Source organism: Teleopsis dalmanni, chromosome 1, assembly GCF_002237135.1.
Source record: "Teleopsis dalmanni isolate 2A chromosome 1, ASM223713v2, whole genome shotgun sequence".
NCBI lineage: Eukaryota > Metazoa > Arthropoda > Insecta > Diptera > Diopsidae > Teleopsis > Teleopsis dalmanni.
Genome location: NC_051846.1, coordinates 41,709,138 through 41,717,550, shown reverse-complemented (window position 1 = coordinate 41,717,550; position 8,413 = coordinate 41,709,138).

Genomic DNA, 8,413 nt, shown 5'->3' with positions numbered 1-8,413 from the left:
CAAAACATTTTTTATAGGCGCTTTCCGGTATGGCTTTGAGTTCCCTCTGCGAATTCTGTTTTACGTCTTCTATGGATTCAAAACGCGTTCCTCTGAGTGGAAATTTGAGTTTGGGAAACAGGAAAAAGTCACACGGTGCAAGATCAGGTGAATACGGTGGCTGTTCGATGGTATTTATTGAATGTTTGGCCTTAAAATCGATGGTGTTTTTGGAACAAATTGAGGTGAATCGGAACAAGCCGAGCGTTGACACGTCGCATACACAAATTGTCCACCAAAATCAAACGAGCCATCTCACGACCGATACCTAGCTCTCGTGCTATCTCTCTAACACTCACATGAGGGTTTTGGAACACGATTTCCTTTGCCTTTTCAATGTTTTCGTCGGTGGTAGAGGTCGAAGGTCGTCCAGAACGCGGCATGTCTTCGACGGTCGTACGACCGGCCTGAAAGGCTTTGTACCACTCATAAACTTGAGTTTTCGATAAAACTGATTCCCCATAAGCCTTTTGTAGCATTCGCAACGATTCTGCACACGAAATTTCGTTCGAAACACAAAATTTGATGCAAACTCTTTGTTCAATATTTTTTTCCATTGTTTTTTTCGCAACGCACTACTGAGGTGAACTGGTTTCAACAGCTGCCGTAAACGAACTGTCTGACAGATCGCGCTCATTTTTGGCATAGTAATTAAGGACAGTGCTGCCAAACTACATAAACTTAAAATATCGAAAAATATACAGCGCGCGAATTTTAAATGAGAATCTCCGAAAACCTTTCGGTCACAATGTATGCAATCTATGCTGAATTGAATTTCTAACTTCGTTAAGTAATTATGCAATCTACAGTGACAGGTCAATAATCCCGTAATAATTCTTAGGTTATTCTTTGATTGTTCTATGCAATCTTTGAAGCGTTTTAGGTTGTACACCGCTAAAAGCATTTTATATTGTGATAGTCTTGGTAGTCTTTCCCAATAGAGTTCTCTTTCTTTTTCCTCTGTGTCGTTCATAAGGATCGATAGAGTTCTTTGACTAGACCACAGAAATGTTCTAGGCCTATCATTTTTGAAGCCGATCCTCTTCTTGTAAGTTTGTTTGCCATTTCATTGTCTTGGATACTAGCATGCCCCGGAATCCATAATAAGTGCAACTGATTGTTCCAGCTGAGTAAGTTCAGCTTGTCAATGCACTCTCATACAAGTTTGGATGTTACCTGGTAGTATATGAGTCCCATATAGCCGCCTGACTTTCAGTCAGTATTGCAATTTTACGGTTCCGGTAATTATGTTACGGTTCCGGTAATTATCTTTTGTCTGGTCCATATACACCAGCTCCAGCTCCGTCAGTATACTCTGTTATCATGTTTTCTATTATTATTTTTGTTTTGGACAAGCCTTCCCAATTCTTTTTGTTGCCAAGTTTAGTTTTAAAGTATTTTGTGAAGTTATGCTTTACAATCATCCTGTCCGTTAGCATTTTAGTTTCTGGGATTTGTGCAGCCAAAGTATCAAATTTCTACATGATGGCCCCAAGACCCGTCATCTTGTTTGTAATTACTCGTAGAGCAATGTGTTGTTGGGTACATCCCCAATTCTTACCTGCGATGGATCTACATATCATAAAGGCTTTGATTGCCTTTTTTGTCACTTCTTGAATGTGAGATTTGCATAGTAATTTTTGGTGAAAGGTTATAGCCAGAAATTTTATCTTCTTCTGTGTTTTTATTTCTATCCCATCTAAGTGGATGGGTTTAAGATGTTTTACTTTGTACTTTCTCGTAAATGGAACAATGGTTCTGGTTGCTGGATTTACTTTCAGCTTAACCGAATCGCATTATTCTTTTGATAGTTTTAAGCCTAACTGGATTCTCTCGCACAGAGTATGTTCGAATTTTTCTCTGTAGATTACCACATCATCGGCGTAACTCTGGATTTGGAAGCCATTCCTATCCAGTTTTACCAATAGTTCATCTACTACCACACTCCACATTAGCGGTGATAATACTCCACCTTGTGGGCATATAAATTTTTAAATTTGCTATATATGTATATACAATATAAATAAAGAATGGGTAAACTAAAATCACTAATGCTATAATTATTATTGATATATGTAAATGTAATATCTTTGCCAAAGTGACATTAACACGAGAGTTGTATGACAGACTAAATTTATTATATTATTTATTATAAATTTATTATAAAAGCTTAGGAAATAAAGATTTTGTGTAATATACACTGTAATTTACAATACTATCAATTTATATATTAATTACATAAAGAGGATTTTGTTGTGAACCACAACAACAAAATTTTATTTTTTTTTATATTATTTTAATTAATTAAATTTTTGGCTGCCCATACAACTGTTTCGAGTATTGCCAAATACCCATCATCAGTGGTCTTGGAAATAATTCTTGTATTTAATTATTCGTAAATAATTATTTTTGAGACTGCAAGAACCAGGAATCGAACTCCAGGAATTACATATATAACAGTAAATATATATAATTAGTTATGCAAGTGTTTTTATGCATGAATCAGTTACTCCTAACAGGGTCTTCTACTCATGTCTATAATTGTTGTGTCTGCTTGTTGGTAAATAAACGCCCTCAGAAGCCGCTCATAATAAAAATCATAAAACAACCATTACTTAAAATTTTTAGAAAAACATTTAATACAGTTGGGGCAGGTATTAAATAATTTTTAATACTAAGACTTTGTTCAAGTTAACACAAAATCTGCAGCAATTTTATAAAGTGAAATACAACTGAATGCTCAAGCTTTTTTGTCTGTATGATTTGAAAAAAAAAAAAAACAAAAAACAAAATCACAAATTGTACAATACCGTAATTTTTTCTTTCAGAGTAGCAAACAAACACTCGAAACTTATGAAAGAAAACATCTGAAACAGAGTTAGAATTTACTCACAAAAAATTCAAGACTAAAGTTTTAATGCGGTCGAATTCAAAAATCAGTCTATTGTGAATGTTCACTGAAAATATGATTCAAAATTGAAGCCATTCGTATCATAGCACAATTTCTTTTAACCAGAGTTAATGTTACTTTCTTCCTGTTCTGAAAGAAAAAATTACTTCTAATATATACTTAGAACACGTTTATTATTTTTTTTACAAATGTAAAAATTGTTAAAATATAATTAACATAATTATAAATTTCTATATATCAATAACAACACTAAACCGAAGTATAATTAAAAATATTAATTTTGCCTCAGAATTTTTCCATTTTCATAATTATTATTATATTATGGAAAAGAGTTTAAAAATTATATTTTTTATCTAACAAATTATTGGGTAGTTTATTTATAAGGCAAATATACAGAGTTATTTGTGTGTTCTACAATAAAGAGTAGAGTGTAAGAGTTACTTCTGCCCGAAAAAATAACAGACATAATAATAATAATTTTTGATAAATATAATATAAAGTATAAATTTAATTATTATATTTTAAGTTTTATTTTAAAATGCGAGTTTTTTTCTTTTTATTAGTGCAACTAGTAAATATACTTAAGACTAACAAGCATTTTTAGGTTAATAAATTATAAATATTTACGCTAAGGTTTTATTACTTAGTGAGGTCAGAGGGTTTTATAAGTTTTAATATCCGTGCTGAGCCAGTTACATTGACTAATTGCAAAATTTCTGCATTTTTATGTTATGTAATTTTCGTTGTGTGAGCAACAGCATACGTTCTTATGACGTCCTCAATGGATTTGATTGCTATGTTACGATGTAGGTCTGCACTACGAATGTACCAGGGCGCAATTATAATATTTCTAAGTACTTTGTTTTGGAAACGCTGTATTATCATAACATTGCTCTTACTGGTGCATCCCCATAAGTGTATACCGTAAGTCCATACAGGCTTTAAAATTTAGTTGTAAATCAGGAGTTTATTTTGTGTCGATAACACGGAATGTCTGCCGATTAACCACTTTATCTGCTTATACTTTAGGTCAAGTTCTTGTTTTTTCTTTTTCACATGCTCTTTCCAACGTAGTTTAGCGTCTAAGGTTATGCTTAAGTTTTTCGCTGTATTCGCATAGGGTATTAGGGTATAGGGTAATTCATTTTCCTATATTTAATTTGCAGTGGGAGACCCTTTTATTTGTAAAGTAAACATGTACCAATTTTGTATTGTTAAGCTTAAGTCGTCATTGTTTCTTCCACTGATGAACATTATTAATGGCTAGCTGGAAAGTTTTAGTTGATTCCACTTCATTATAACTAATTTTCTGTTACTGGGATATCATTAGTAAACAAAGGGAAGAATAAGTATAGGACCAAGACCGTTTCTCTGTAGAACACCCGATTTAATTTCTTTTAGATTTGAGTAGCAGTCTTCTTGTTTAACTCGAAAATATCTATTTGTTATATAAGATTCTCTAAGATCACAATATTGTTCTGGCAATTGCATTCGTAATTTGCTCATAAGACCCACACCTTGTCAAATGCCTGCGAGGTATCAAGGAACACTGCCGAACACACTTCCTTCTTTTTCAAACAGTTTTCTATTATATTACTAATTCGATGGACTTGTTCAATTGTTAAGTGGCTGGTTCTAAAGCCGAATTAATGATTAGGAATTAAGTTTTGTTGTTTTATAGGATTTGATAGTCGCTTTTTAAATGCTTTTTCAAAAACCTTCGACAAAATGGGTAGCAAGGATATGGGTCTATATGAAGAAACTTCATCTGCAGGTTTGCCAGGTTTGGCTACCATTATTACTTCAGATACCTTCCAGAAGGAGGGTACGTGTCTCAGTTTGAGGCATGTGTTGTTAAGAAATGTCAGAACTTTGATGGCATTTTTTTTTTGGCAAGTTTTTTACAATCTCAGTTGTCAAGAGGTCAAATCCAGCAGCTTTTTTGAGTTTTAAAGACAATGATGTGTTTTATTTCCTGAGCAGAAGCTGGAGGTATGCTTATTTCGCTGTCTACTTTTATATTAGCCGAAATATTCTTTTCACCATTTTCTTTTGTAAAAGTACTTCTAAGATATTCCGAAAAGTGTTCTGCCTTCTGCTGATTGCTTTTTGCCCAATTATTTTTAAGTTTTAATGGCGAGGAGTGTGTCACTGGAGTGTGCAACACTGGTTTTTTGTTGCCTTCCAGAGTGAGTAGTGTGAATTCTCTTTGTACGATAAATTATCTAGAAATGTTTTGAAGGAGTCGTTTTTAAGATGTCTTTGAGTCAACCTTTTACAAACTTTATTGAACAGAGACTTATCTCCAGAAGATCTGGTCATTTGGCACTTCCGTCTAAGTTTGCGTTTTTCGGTAACTAATTGCTTGATTTCATTGGGATAGTTGCAGTCAGTACTGACCTGCTTTATAACGCGAGTACTATGTTTCAATTATTCCAACTAGGGATATTTTGTGTAAATTTTTTTATATCGCTTTCTAGGTGATGTTCAGCTTCTATGGCGATAACATGATTTATCATTAATTGATTCACAAGTGTTTTAAAAAGCTTCCAGCCGGTGAATTTTTAGCCAGAAAATACTATAGAACTGTAAATATTTAAAAAGATTGGGAAATGATTCGAGTTCAGATCAGCTCCATCCTTAATTACCATGAAGCTTTTAAAAACTTTTTGAAATAAAAATGTCAATAAGATCAGGTATCTTACTTGTATCTGTGGGCCAATAAGTAGTTTTTCTTATCGATATTGTTTCACAACCCGATTACTGAATAGCTTTTAGAAGTTCCGAACCCTTAGTCGTAATAAGTTTCGAACCCTAAAATGTATTTTTAGCATTAAAAATACATTCGCCACAAAGAATAAATTTCTCTCCAACAGCCTTTAACACTTTAATGTATTTTTCTTTGCCTATATTATGCCGCGGAGGGCTATATAAAGCAGAGTTCGGAATGTGGTGCACAAAATCGCACACTGCACTATGCGAGTGGAAATTATTTTTAAAATATGCACACGCACATTTGTGGTGTTAAGAAAAAAAATGCACGCACTCAAATTTGTTGTGCGATTTTAAATTTCACATCGCACAAAGCGATGATTGTGCACACAGATTCGTGCACACACATTTGTGCTGTGCGACTGATTTACAAAAATGTGCACAATCAGATGTGCGAGAAAATTTTATGCTCGCACCGCACTGTGCGACAAAAAATTCTCTCTGCACACGAGTGTGTTGCTCATATTACGTTTGCACAAATGTGCATAAATGTGCGATTGTACAAACGTGCACAAATGTGCGATTTTGCGTTTGCACCCAAGGGTGGTAAAAAATTACAGGAACTTCACAATTTTGTTTGAAATAGAAAATATTATTTTGTTGCAAATTTTGAAAAAATTGATATTTGCGTTCGTTGGGATCGTAACATATGTTAAAAATTGCATAAATTAACAAATATTTAAAATAATTATTTTTGTTAATTAATGTTAACTAAATATTATAACTGTCTTAACCTTATTTGTATTTTAACTTAAAATATTAGTTTTTTGTATATTACTTTGTGCATTTTTAAATGCAAATATAGTAAGTGAACTTAAAGTATTTGTTTGGAAAGTTTTGCACCAGTTTAAAAAAAATAAAAACATATTTTAGGAAGATTTTTTTATGCCCAAAAAATATGAAAGATTACGAAAGATTAGGAAAATATTTTTTTTTGAACAGGTAGCAGGTATTGGTATTGGTGTATTTGTTTAATAAATTTTGCAACAGTTTAAAAAAGATAATATGGGATGGTCACAAATAGATATTTTTCTTCTCCAGAAATATGTATTCACTTAGGTAGAGTTTCTAACATTCATTAGAAAACGCGAAAGATTAGGAAAATATTTTCTTGAATAGGTAGCAGGATTTTAGCGCCCTTTCTACTGTGCTAAATAAGCAGAGATATAATTTAAGTGAAAAAAATATTTCAGCAATGTTATTAATAAGATTAAATGAAAATTTATTTCAAAAAATATGTAATAAAAATTATATATTTTTTAATAAGAAATTAAGATATTAAATTATTTCAATAAATTCGTTAAATTTAAGCTGTAATTAAAGATAAAAAATTAAATGAAATCTAATAACAAAATTAATTTATGTTGTTGTAGAAACTTTTTAATTTGCTTTTTATAACCTTACTAACGAATCTTAGTGTACAACTTACTATTAAATAAAATTTTATGAAGTAGTCCAAAATTGATATATTTAATTTTTTCAAAGTACGATCCGAAGAACCGATCCTCTTTACTTATAACATTTCGAAACAAATACTCTTTCTCTATTAAATTCATGTACCTATTTAATATAACAAAGTTAATGTACTTAAAACATTGTGAAATTAACTTTATTCCCATGTTTTAAATTAATAAACCTTAAAATAATAAGTAATATAAGCAATAAATGTAAATCTAATAATAAATTCAAAATTAAAATATAAATACAAAATCATTTCTTCAATAAAATATTTCGCATTAAGACCAAAATTAATACAAATCAGTTTTCCGTACTATTTTGCTGCGATATTTGTGCGCTTTTAAATCATCATTTCACACAAATGTGCAGTAGACATTTCGTCTCCGCACATTTGGGTGCATTTTTATTTTCGAGTCTGCACACAAAATGTGCTCCTCGTATTCTTTTCTGCACACGTTGTGTGCGAGGGCAAGCTGGCTGCCGCACACACAATGTGCTGTGCGAAATAACTTCGGCACAAACACCGAATTGGTGTGCGAGTTTTATTTCACTCCACCACATTCGTGTGAAATGTGCGTTTTGTTTGTGCACACAAGATGTGGCACTTAAGATGTGCACAAAAATTTTCGCACACCACATTTGTGGTGTGAAATTTTATTTAGAATCGCACAACATTTGTGCGTGGTGTTTTGCATTTTTGTGCACAGCACAGTGTTTTTTTGAACCCTGATATAAAGCCACTATCGTTAAAAGTTAGTGATCAGCTTCGATTTAAACTGAAACTATCTGGAGTTCAGGAGCTGTTAACTGAGTTCCTTGGGGATGTTTAATGTATCCTTATAGCTTTACCCACCGTGCGACTTTTTGTTGAATTGTTCTTGCTTATTTAATTTCTCCAAGATTAGCATAATGATTGCATTCTCAGACTTCAGATTTGTGTTTTCAGTTTTAGTTGTTTGTGCATTGGATTGCATTTTGGCTTCTGTTTGTGGACAGGATTCTGTGTACTCCATGTCTTTTACACTCTTGGCTGGAATGTCAACTTCATGCGTTCCGCTATTGGTTGGTTGCTTTTGGTTTCTTATAACCGAGCTTGTCTTATCTCGTAGCTTTTGCAACTGTTTTGCTACCACACATCCCCGATAGCTTGCTGAATAATTGTATCTCCTCAATTACAACATTTTGTCTAGGTTGTTTACCGCAGTAGTTTTTTGTGTGTGCAAAACCCAATTT